This window comes from Dermacentor andersoni, chromosome 1 (assembly GCF_023375885.2).
Source record: "Dermacentor andersoni chromosome 1, qqDerAnde1_hic_scaffold, whole genome shotgun sequence".
Taxonomy (NCBI): Eukaryota; Metazoa; Arthropoda; class Arachnida; order Ixodida; family Ixodidae; genus Dermacentor; species Dermacentor andersoni.
Window position 1 is genome coordinate 345053787 of NC_092814.1, and position 13166 is coordinate 345066952.

Below are 13166 nucleotides of genomic sequence, written 5' to 3' on the forward strand. Positions count from 1 at the left end.
TTTCTAACTACAATTCCAGTTTCTATAAATTTCTGTCTTGTAACCCGAAGGCACTGGTACATATACAATATGCAGTCTGAAAATAGGTTCTTTTTTTACTCTAAATCAAGACTGAGTATTCCACATTTACTATTGTGTGGGTGTAAGGTGCAGTAAAAGGCCTGATAAAAGCAAACCACTGTTGATTAAACAATTTTGCTGAACACGAAAGGTGGACAGTGTTTTAAAATACATAGTAAATTTCTAAATTATTTGCACTTAGATGCAGTAACACAAGATTAGGGCTTGCAGTAGCATGCGAGTATGCAAATTAGCAAATATGGTTTAATAAATTAGCCATACTCTGGTTACTAAAAGAACACAGGCACAGGCAGTCATGTAAAAGTTCAAGTTAAATATCACACTGTTAACATTTCCCAGCAAATGGTCGTATCAAACATTATAAATATACTGAAGAAGGTGCTTTCTTGGGATAGTTGGCAATTAATGCGAAAAAATTACGTACAGCGTGAATTACAAGGACTGCGAGAGACGACATAGACTGTGCTGACTTCCAATAATATTTTATTGCGTTGCCACATTGTGTGTATGTATACAAGAGCGGGAATGCGCAGAAAATGAGTCTCAAGGGGCGTCTAACAGCAAGTCATTGTACTAAGGACGTGGTCACCTGAAAAAAAAAGACATTACAATTTCTATCTCTTGAGATACAAGACTTCACTAGGGTCAGCGTGATAGAGGGGGCACTAACGCACACACTACCCAGTTTTCTGGTGAAATTTGCTTCTATAATTTCCCGGATGACCTGTTAGCTGTGTCTCACTAGAACTTCCGTATATTCTAAGAGGGGCTCGCAGTCACAGTCCCGGAGCAATGGATGCCCAAGTGGCCTTGAACAGTGTTATGGACGTTATAGTGCTCTCTTAAACGATCATTTAGGCACCTGCCTGTCCGTCCAACATATTTACTGCCTCAAAATAGGGGAATATGGTAAACCAAATTCATTGCACATATCGCAAAGCGTTTTCTGTGCCCGACAGAGCAAGAACTCTGACGTGATTTGGGCGCGTTTACACACTTACAGAGCTTTGCCAGCTTTTCCGGGGTTGAGAAAAGGCCTGTGATTCCTGGAGGTTGCCGAATCTTTTTTAGCCTATCGGAGACATCATGCACATACGGTGGCACTGCGAACCTATGTCTTTCAACCGGCTGGTTCCTTGACTGAGCGGGCTCATCACGGTTTGTGCCCCTCAGAAGCTGTTCCACTATGGCTGAAATTAAGGCCAAAGGGTAGTCAACCCTAGAAAGGTGATCAACCTGTGCAGCAAGACTGTTGCATCTCGTGTGAACAAGATTTATTGAGGCTGTTAACGAGGGAAAACTTTTAATACCTCATTTAACGAGCTTTGAGTGTGCAGAGTTAAAGGGCAAGAGTGACTTCTTAGTTCTCAGATCGAAGCACCAGCCTGAGATCTACAAAGCGCGAGGAATCATCAATGGGGACCTCATGCGTTAGTTGTAGAGGCTTTCTTAAACATCTCCAAGACTCCCGAAGCAGCAGACTCGAAAGCGTGATCAGTGCATTCAATGAATACCCCGTAGTCATTCACAAACCTGCACACTTTGACAGGAGACGCATCTAGGTGACCTTCAATATTGCAATCATGATGCGCTAGATAAATATAACATAGTGGCGGCGCCAGGCATGATCCTATACAAACACCATTTATTTGTATATTGTGCAGGATCATGCCTGGCGCTGCCACTGAGTGATATTTATCTAGCTAATCATGATTGAAATATTCATGGTCACCTAGATGCGTCTCCCGTTGTCAAAGTGTGCAGGTTTGTGGACGACTACCTGGTATTTATTGATTGCACTGATCATGCTTTTGAGCCTGCTGCTTGGGAGACTTGGGGATCTTTAAGAGCTGTAGCCTCTAGAACTAACAAATGAGGTCCCCACTGATGATTCTTTGCACTTTCTTGATCTCAGGCAGTGCCTTACAGATAAACAGGTGGGCTAGTGCTTTGAACCGAGAAGTAAGAAGTCACTCTTGCCCTTTAACTCTGCACATTCAAAGCTTGTTAAACGAGGTATTGTAAAGATTTGCCTCGTTAACAGCCTCAATAAATCTTGCTCACATGAAATGCAAGATAGTCTTGCTTCACAGGTTGATCGCCTTTCTTGGGTTGGCTACCCTTTGGCCTTAATTTCAGCCATAGCGGAACAGCTTCTGAAGGGCACAAAACATGATGAGCGCACTCAGTCAAGGAACCAGCCGGTTGAAAGGCTGGTTCGCAGTGCTACCGTATGTGCATGATGTCTCCGATAGGCTAAAAAAAGATTTGGCAACCTCCAGGAATCCCAGTCCTTTTCTCAGCCCCGGTAAAGCTGGCAAAGCTCTGTAAGCGTGTAAACGCGCCTAAATCGTGTCAGAGTTCTTGCTCTGTCGGGCACAGAAAACGTTTTGCGATATGTGTAACGAATGTGGTTTACCATATTCCCGTTTTGAGGCAGTAAATATGTTGGACGGACAGGCAGGTGCCTAAATGATCGTTTAAGAGTACACTATAGCGTCCATAACACTGTTCAAGGCCACTCGGGCATTCATTGCCGGGACTGCCGCTGCATGCCCCTCTTTGAAGATACGCAAGTTCTAGCGAGACACAGCTCACCCGGTACATTATTGAAGCTTATTTCACCAGAAAAAATGGGTAGTGTGTGCGTTAGTGCCCCCTCTATCACGCTGACCCCTAGTAAAGTCTTGTATCTCCACAGATAGAAATTGTGATTTTTTTTAAGTGACCCATGTTCTTAGTACAATGACTTGCTGTTAGAACACCCCTTGTGACTGCCTTTCATTTTCTGCGCATGACCCTTCTTGTGTATAAACACACGATGTGGCAACGCAATAAAATATTGTTTGAAGTCAGCGCAGTGTATGTCGTCTCTCGCAGTCCTTGTCCTTCACACTGTACGTCATTTTTATACTGAACAGTGAATATTAATTGATTCAAAATTAGAAAAAATATAGTACACATCTGAGCTGCAAGAATGCAATTGATACAGCAAATGACGTTTAGCTTTCCAAAAGAAAAAAAATGTTCACGTTTCACCACGAGGTGCAGGCACTCCATTCTCTGAGCATCTTGACCAATAAATGCAGCGCATGGCATTGCTGGAATCTTGCATCCTGCATTAGCAAAATAAGAAGAGAATCATGAGAGTTCAGTCTGTGCAATTACACATGTGCACTGTGGAAAATTTGATAAGGCAACAAGCTCCTGAAAGTAACAAACTTAATTAATGTGACTGGGAACAATGAACAACTCAGGCAACTGGGCAAGACCGGTGAAAGGTAGGAGAAATTTCTATTTTGCGAATTTAGGAATTGCATTTACTGTGAACACTAAACCACTATGTCACTGTGAATACAAGGCACATACAGCAGCAAAAGCAAATAAACTTACAGTAGCCTTTTCACCATAGAAAATAAGAGTGAATAAAATTTAAGGACACTACCAATGACATCTCTCAACAACAGAAATTCGTCCAAGAGTGTGTATGTGACCTTAATATAAAATTGACATGAAATGTGGAATATATCTCTGCATTACACTTTATAAGTACTGCAGCTGAGAACCTTACGGGATATGGCACATTAAGACTGACATGCACAAGACATTAAAAAATGGCTGTTTTTACACAACATTATTACACTAGGAGACAAAGAGTAGTTTTACAGAGAGTGCACACAAAATGAAAATGAGGGAACCCCCACTGGCATTATCATTTGCCCTGCAATACATGCATCCAGCCCAACAATCTCCAACTCCCCAATGCAGTTTATTAGACCCTTTCTGTATCCTAAAATTTATTGTGTATTTCTTATTTACTAATTTAGTAAGAATTGACATTTCGGCATACTTTCCTTGAAAATTTAGCATGTGCTGACTATTTTTTTAGAGCAGGCCCCTTTCTTTCAATGGGTTAGCTTGGCAAACGGTGACAAGTAGTATTCTCAAAGATCATAAGTTTAAATAAACTTATGATCCTTCCTCATGCTCCCACTTTCTACTTCATGCTCTAAACTGTGATACCCCTCCTAAGCAGTTTGTTATTCTGCGAATACATACATGGTCCTCCTTTGTGTAGCCCCTCAACTAGAGCCTGAAATTTCTTGTCTCCTAAAAAAATCATCTTTACCGCCCAAAATATATTGCACGGTTACCCTTCACTTGGGGGGTGGGGAGGGATTGTATATAAGTGTTCACATATTCAATGAACCTCAGAGCCACAACCATTTCTCATCCTGTGTTGCCACTAGCCGCATGAGTCGCAATGGTTGTAAATTGGCTACCCGCCCTCCCCCGCTAAAAAGTACATTTTACCACATGGAAAATGACCACAGCATTGCATTTGATTGAATGAGTCCTCCTGTTCATGTTTTTTTTTTTTTCGCGTCTTGTAATGGCTAGGTTCAACGTGGTCAAGTTGTCTGAAAACTGCCAAGCCCCAACCAATACTTTGTGTAGTTTCAAAATTATGAAACATTCATTTTTCAAGACTTGTCCCAAATTAAGCATGAGGCAGATTTTCATGATGCAAATGAGGAAAGGTTGTGCTTAGTGACAATGATAGGCCTGCTATATCCTGCAAAACTGTGTGAAATGACATATGCTTGCAATTTTCATGAGCAGCTAGCTCAGTACAAGAAATAGGTGCAATGCCTGCGGAAATGTTTTTTAACACCCATGAGAGGTCCTAGTTTCTTCTAATTTCTTCAAATCCCTTGCAGTCTAGATTGCAATCCGGCGCATTTTAATATTGTATTTGAAATAAAGACAGCTCAAATATTAAGGTTTTGAGAATTATACGGGATTAAATTAAAGGTAGACGAGTAATGCAACGAGGAAATAAGCTCATTGCATAGAGTAAGGAAATATTCCTTTTCTGCAAAAACATTGGTAGCAGGAAGGTCATACGAAATTAGCACTGAATGCACAATAAAGAATATCATGCTGGAATGCCCCCGTCTGTGAATATTCTTGCACAAAGAAAATCCTCATTATGAAAGGCCATCAAGAAAATGCAAGTGTATGCTTTGGATCAGCAGTCATACCTGCAGCATGCACTACAATCGGCAATATTTAAAAACACACACAACTGCATATGATATCAAGCTTAGGCCGCCAAGGAGCCTCTGAGATTTAAATTATAACTTGACTTACTATATTAAACTACACACCTATATCTACTTACAATGTAGTCTTCCCAACTGCTTCCTAGAAGACATCAACCATCTGCCTGAAGGCGAACGCAAGTGGCTTGCTCTTGATGGAGGGCACCAAGGCTGGGCATTGTGAAATTGATGCTATCATCAGCATGACCTGCGAGAAACAACACTCTAAGATAAACAAATGCTATTAGAATGAAAGACAAGGTCACTGGGAATGAGCCTCGTTTTGGTTTGCACGAGAAAAGCAAAAAATATGGACTTTGCGCTGCTTACTGAAAAAGAAGCAAGCTTCCTTCCAGATGTTGCAGTCATGCATTAAGATTGTCAAATAGCTGCATGTTTGTATGCTCATATGCTGCTGTCGCTACTGTGCCAGCATGCTTTGCATAGCTTATTATTTCAAGTTATATTGATTATTGTGTTTTCTTGCCAATTTTTGGCAAATAGCACCAGCAAAGAAGTAGCTCACTTACACACACACTCCCTTGTGAGGAGCGAATTCACGCACGCACGCATGCATGCACGCGCGCACACACACACACACGCACAAGCCTCTACCACATAAGCAGCTTCCCACGCTTGACACACTGCATTTTTTATCCTTTGACACTCCTACTGCTAAGGCATAAAAGCCTTCGTGTGACCAACCCAAACTCCTCAACCTACACTTCCAGCTTAAACACTTTCTCGAGATCCAGGACAAGCCTTCTAGCTTCCCCAGTGCTGCAAACTGTAGTTACGAATTTCAATAGGGCTATAGGCGACAGCTCTCGAAGAGCATGCAAACTACCCGGAGCGACCTAAAGCTTGCATATGATACCTCTAAAGCGCAACAACAACACTTCAAATTTTCAAAATTCATTAAAGCTCCTGAAGACAATTGCTATATACGTAGGACGGGGGGTTTTGAATAACCTGCTGTTCACAATTTCAGCGGTTGTATGCATCAACGGAAATGTGGGCTAATGGGAAATTCACGTCTTTAAGATGGGAATTAGTGTAATGGCGAAACACACTACCAGATTTCTTAATCATTTATTTGTGCTCTGGATGCAACGTTCCTTTTAGAATAACAATCAAGGATATCGATTCATCAGGGCAGAGGCGGGAAAAAGGTGGAAGCGTATACCTGACGCCTTCCCACTGATCCTCCTGAGAAACAGCGCCTCATACAGCAGTCGTCCAGGTTGGCTTGAAACCAAACTCGGCTTTCAGGCGGCAACACTCGCTGCACCAAATTGGAAGAGTTTTATTGCGAGTAAAACTTTACCGGCCTTATTCAATACATACACGCGCACACAAAACGCACTCGCGCGCACACAAATATACGCACTCTCAAAGCGCAGACACAAAGGCACGCACGCGCACATTGATAAACAATCACACATACATGCAGGCAGACACGCTAACACGTGCACGCACACACAGTGACCCACACAGAAACATGCTCACAAAACGCGTACGCACGAGACACACGCAAGCACGCCGGCCCATACAAACCGGCATGTATGCGCGCGCAAGACGCACGCACGCATGCACACACACACACACACACACACACAAAGCGAGCTGATCTGAGCGCACGCACACACACAAATCGAGCCGAGCGCGAGCGCGCACACACGCACAGACAAAGCGAGCCGAAAACATGCTAAAGGCGCCCGGCAAGCCGCAACAGCAGCACGCGACCGCATCAAGGAGAACCAATACCGCGCCAGTTCTTTCGAAAGGTGGCAAAGTCAGTCGTCCTTTTTCTACGCGACGCAAAAGTGGTCGACCACATTTAACTTAAGTGCGAACGACCGTATTACAAGAAGCCGCGCTGAACGCACAAAAGAAGCACATCTATGAACGTTCAAGCGCTGAGAAAAGCGTAACTATGCAGGCGCATCACGCCCGATGTAAGACGGGGCACGATCGAGGTAGTTAACTTGCCCTACTAGGAGTGCAGCTGCTCTTGCTCTTACATTAGTGAATTATGCTACGAGATCACAGTAAGATACTTCTAGAGCGAACAAAAACACGTAACCCACCAAAGAAATACCAAATAAATGGGCACTTGCCTGAAAATTTCCATTATGGCAGTACTACCGACCGCCGACACAGGGCACGTTGCAACTGCTCGTCTCAGCGTCCGTGGATCCACCTTCCAGTGCGTACGAACGCTTTGCTTTGAAGTGGAGCACGAGTAATACACAAAGCACGGGCCACACCTTTCTCTACACCGCGCACAAAACTAATCACACGTTTAAAATTATGTCGCACAGCGCGAGACGCGAACGCATTTCACGTAGCTAAAGAATGCAATAATGGCGTAGCTTCCGCCTTCCCATCGTGCCGCGCGCTAAAGTGACTGTACAGCGTCTTCCCGTCACTTTCGGTCGCTTTTCATTGGGCAGGGGGAGGGCGCGCAAATTGAACGTTTATTCTGGCAGGTTTGCTTGCTCGCATGGCCGCCCGTTAGCTGCTGCTTCGTTGGGGTCTCCAACAAGAGCGGTGAGGCGGGTAGTTGCTACTAGGGTTCGTGCCGACCATGTTTTTTTTTTTTGGGGGGGGGGGGGCGCAGTCTGTGCTGCATGACTGAGGGTACAGTACGCAAATCGGGACCGTGAGCGAGACGATCGGCGCTCTTCTGCTGGTGCGATTAGATTATTCGCTGCGTCCGAACGAAGCAACCTTGCGAGGTCACAGCGTAGTTACAGCGACATCCTGGCTCGATAAAGACCCTCACATCTTGGTCGTGCGACAGCGACGCGTAAGCATTCATGAGGCGAGTGAAGAATGCGTTTGTAAGAGCGTATGCTGTGGATAAGCAATTACAGCTTTGACGACACCAGCTCCTAATATATAGGCTAAGCCTTACAAACTGTGTCCGAGGATGCGCTTAGAAGGCAGACCAGTAGCTTAGTAAAACTCTGAATAACTTAGGCAAGGTACGTGGAGATTCGGATTTGAGAACTTCCAGCGTGATCTCGCCGCTATAAATGTCTTCGTTATGGCTTCACCAAGCAAATTGTACGTTGATGCCATTGTAGAGCAGAGGCTCGTCTAATAGCACGTCCCTGTTTGTTCAGCAATATATCCAGACAGCTTATTTAATTTCGCCACTTCTTGTTGGGCTTTTAAGGGCACCGAAATATTCGTGCAGAATTGTCCAAGTTGCTCGCGCGTTTTGATTCTGCTACTGCAGTTAGTCTTAGAAGTGTTTAATTGCATGATAATATAATTGTGAGCACGAAATATAGTAATAATTAAATTGTATGTGAAAGTGCGTACCTTTTCTTGATGATACATTTTGGAGTGGCCGTCATGCTAGTAACTTCAGAATTCTAGAAAAAGATCGACAGTCACTTAGGAATTCGAAAACTTAATGACTTCATGGATGTACACTTGCAATTTGCAACTTACAGTTTGTACGAACCTTAACCGAATTTATTCCACCCTAATTCACATTATTTACCCATAATTGCTCATAATTAACGTTGTTCTATTTACTACCTTCTGTATCACTACTGATCATACAAGACGCTGATGACGTCACATTTTATTGCTTTGTATAATAAAGCAATAAAATGTGACGTCATCAGCGTCTTGTATGACGTCAGTAGTGATACAGAAGGTAGTAAATAGAACAACGTTAATTATGAGCAATTATGAGTAAATAATTCAATAATGCCGCAATTTCACCCCTTCTTTCTGTTGTGTCTACTAGGCCTTTAAAGTATGTATAATATACTTTCAAGGCCTAGTAGACACAACAGAAAGAAGGGGTGAAAGTATACAATATTTCATGTGCAGGGCAAGAATAGAAAATTAAACTGTAAGACACTTTGAACAGCGATGTTGAATTAGTGGTGTCACAAATTGAGACTGTGGAGGCGGGAAGGCGGTTCCATTCAGTGGCTGTTCTTGGCGAAAAGGAAGAATGGCACATCAATTTTGTGTTGATGGTCGATGCGAGACGAGATACAACTTGGTGTGGTGAAATATTTTCTTTAAGAGAAGGGTTAAAGTACCATATTCTATGAAAAATACACAGACGAAGGTACCTACGACGTAACCAAAGGTCAGGTTGACCTAGTGTTCTTTTCATGGACGTGACGCTAAAATGACGTGAATAATTTGAGAGAATAAAAGGGCGGCGCGGTTCTGAATGCTTTCTGAATGCTTTCAAGGGAAATGACAAGATTGGCATGAGCAGGGTCCCGTATGGATTGTTGTTGCGGAGAACGCCATCTTTCCTACCTGAAAGGCCATAAAATGCTTTATCATTAAAAATGCAGTACCTACACACATTGCTCAATGCGTGTACGTGTACACGTTACTTAGATTTATGCATCAATGCGTTCAACACCCTTCAGTCGTCGATTTAACACCCTTTTTCTAGCAAAGTCGCACCTTATGTGTAGTATACACCCTTGTGATAGGGTGTTTTGACCGAAAAGGGTGCTAAAAGGGTGTGGAGAGGGGTGTAAATGCAGAAAGCACCCCTCTTAACACCCATAAGGGCGTAAAAATGTTTAGTGTGTAGGGGGTGGACTCCGGAAATTTTGACCACATGGGCATCTTTAACGAGCACCTAATGCACAGTACACTGGCGTTATTGCATTTCGCACCCAGTTAAATACGGCTGCCGCGGCCCAGATTTGTGCTTAGCACGACTTTACGCTTAGCACGATGAAAACGTTTAAAATTTTGCTAGCCCTTACAGCCGAAGGCGCGAAACGGGACACTTCTTCCTTTTCTTTATTCTTTTTTTCTCGCATGTTCGTACTACAAGTACGTCATTCTTTTCTATTCAGGGTGCCTTACAGTCCAACCTTAAAAGCAATCTTTTTACATGCTTATGAAGGGTAATTGAAGTAAACAAATGCCACCAATTTTATCCACTGTGCTTTGTTCTCGTATTGTAGCTTTAGATTTATGAACACAAGTAGACCAAACGTGCCTGCCTGGCATTGTTATGCCTGTTGAACGTAATTGACACATTACTTTTTATCAGTAGTGGCTTGTCAGAGTCATTACAAGTGGCTTCGCAGGATCGGGCTTCTGATTTCGGCTTCTTGATATCTCGCCATGAAGACGTTCAGTACAGTGCTATGGGTGTGTCCTGTACCACCGCTACGTCTACGTACCATTTGCTCTGCACCCAACAGCTTAGTATGAGAGCGTTCTGGACGGCTTCGTCGAATACAATAGTCCGACTAGCACCACTCGGGCAATTCAATCTGTATTTCTGCTATTTATTTTCGGAGTAATGTAATTGAATGACGCGATCAGTTAATCAGGAGGAGAAACGCAATAAACGAAAATTAGTGTACCTTACTGTAACTGTACTGCGCGCAATATGGTGCCAGCTCTGCTCGCCAAGGATCTGCAGGTTTGAGGAATCAGTAAAGACTAGTCGCGCACCAGAATTGCATTCTTATAATGTCGGAGCCAGACCAACCCTACAGAAACCCGAAACGCTGCAATCCGAAGCATTTCCGTAATGTATTCGGCTGCTCTTTTCTTCACACAGCCTGCCACTTATTTGTTTAAAATGTTTCTGCTTCACCATTCTTTTTTTCGGGAGGTTGCGACTGATCTCGACATCTGCAAGTGAAAATACTGATGGCACCTTTAGAAGGGTGGAAGTATTGTGAGCCATTTGCAAATGGACGTGAACTTATTACGTGCGATAAGCCGTGAGACATCTTTGGGGCCGCAAAAGCGCCAATGAATATTCTACATTACATGTTAGCATATTGTCACGTGGTAGTGACGGTGAAGAAAGCAGCAATACGGTGGAATACAAAACTAGCTTTTATTGGGCGAACCTGTGCCCACAAAAACAGGCTACACTTATAGCACAACGATAGCGGCGAACACGGTCGGCGATCGTCGGACATCTGATCAGCGGGTCAAGCGCGTCGGGTTTTAAAGAACAGTCGTCGAATGTTCCAGACTAATCATTCGGACCCGTGTGCCTTCCACAAAGTTCTACACCATTCGCGTCAGGTGATGAAATCAGATAACATAAGGTTCGGCGACAACAGACAGCGGATAGAAGCATCGATAACTTTCCAAAAACTTCGGATACATGCAGGCTCGTCCCACGCTGTGCGATTACATTTGTTAGGCGGCGAAACGTGGTTGTCCGATAAAAATAAGTACACGTGTCAATATCTTTTAGGAGTACAGACAATAAAACGAGCACACCCTGATGTGGAAGCAGCAGATTATTTCCTTTTCATACTTGAGAACCAGGCGAACAATATAGCGTCACCTTTCTAAAGTTCGCTTTTTCTTCCGTGGCGGTCTGCATTAGGTTACTTCTTCACAGTGCGATATCGTCAGTAACTGTACAACGTTACAAAGAACGTTTACAAAAATTTACTGAATGCATTTATATAATACCTGTCTCTGTGCTCTGTTTTCGCTATATGTTTCACTTGCAAAATAAAAAAGGTATCTTGCAGAGGGAGTAAGTGCTAAGATACTTAGCATAACTGGCCGATCATTTTGTTTTCTTGTTTGCAATTATCTTTATAAGAACCTTGCTTGTTTTCTTTTAATACAGAATTATTATGTACGTGTTGTCTTCATTCACAGATATGCTTAGTGGCCCATTCGTTGTCTGTGTTATTATGTGAAAAACATGTAGACGAGTCCAAGCAAAGTCGGTGCATTTAAAATGATGGCTCTCAATACCGAAAAGCCCGCCATTCAATAGGTGCGGTGTTGTGCACTGTTTTTATTGTTTGTTGCGAGACTGCCTTTCACCGGCTCTCTATTCTACTGTTCTCTATTCTACCTCATATTGTGTTTTGTATCTCACAATGTATTTAATGTATTGAAGCGATCTTGTTTTCTTGCAGGTAAAATTGTATTTTCTAAACGAAAACCACGGCAAAGAAGTTTATTTACTTCCTTCGTTTTTCGTCAGTCTTCATCACTGTAGATAACAGCAATGAAGTCGGTTTGCATATAGTTACTTTGGTATGGTGAACTGGAATGAGACAGTGTGTCATCCGCATAGAAATGCAATGGGCGAACGGTGGTTCCTTCTGCAGCGATGCCATTAAAGAGGCGCTTCGAACAACCTATGTGCCCAGGGTACAAAATTAGAATTTTTAAGCACAATTTCATTTTGTTAAAGCAAAATAAGACATTCATTTTTTACACCTCATTGCTTGTTACTCGGTTTTCGACTATTGTGCGACCCAACACCAAGAAAGAAAGAAGCAAGAACGTTAAACGCGTTGTCGAACGGTGTGATTCTCGCAGTAAACAACACTTTATATTACTTCAGTTCTCGTAAATGTAGCACTTAATCGTCGTGTATATAAAAAACGAGCTCAAACTAGAGCGTAACGTTGTGGTATCGATTATCAAGAGCTCAGGTTACATCAGGCAATGCAACAACAACGTGATTGAACAGAATTATGGGTTGTTATTCGTCTGCTTGCAGAAGGTGTTCTAATAATCTGCTTCGAACTATATCAGTGCAGCAGCCGGTTAGAAACGCAACTCTCTGCCTTAATGAGCCCTGCACTTTGAAAGTGCAGTAAAAAGAAGCATTTACCTAAAATGGGCAAAAAACCTTTGCAGACGACAATAATAGTGCAAGAGAATTCAGGTTTCATCCACTATATCGTCTGCTACGATTGATGTTCTGTCCGCAACACTTCCGCTTCTTTCGTGCGAGTGTATCTATGTATTATTTATTTATGTTACTGAACTGTACCTTCAACTCGTGTGTCTTAAACTGTGCCTTTAACGGTCCCACGTATTTACGAACACTAGGAACACAGCACAACGCAACGTGAACCACCTGCGAGCGCAGCACGCATTCCCGCAATTTAAGCCTGTCCTCTGAGATTGCCAAGCCATTCCCAGGCGCCATGAGTGTCTCCCCTTGCCAGCAATGGCTTTACTATG

General features: G+C 43.0%; 1 long non-coding RNA gene across 1 annotated transcript; it reads right to left on the reverse strand.

Annotated features, from left to right (window-relative positions):
- Positions 1-2816: 2816 nt before the first annotated feature.
- LOC140215367 (uncharacterized) lies at positions 2817-6466 on the reverse strand. Its single transcript, XR_011892327.1, has 3 exons — positions 6373-6466; positions 5267-5394; positions 2817-3197 (listed from the first exon to the last, which is right to left on the reverse strand). It is a non-coding gene; the product is annotated as an uncharacterized lncRNA (long non-coding RNA).
- Between the last annotated feature and the right edge of the window lie 6700 nt (positions 6467-13166).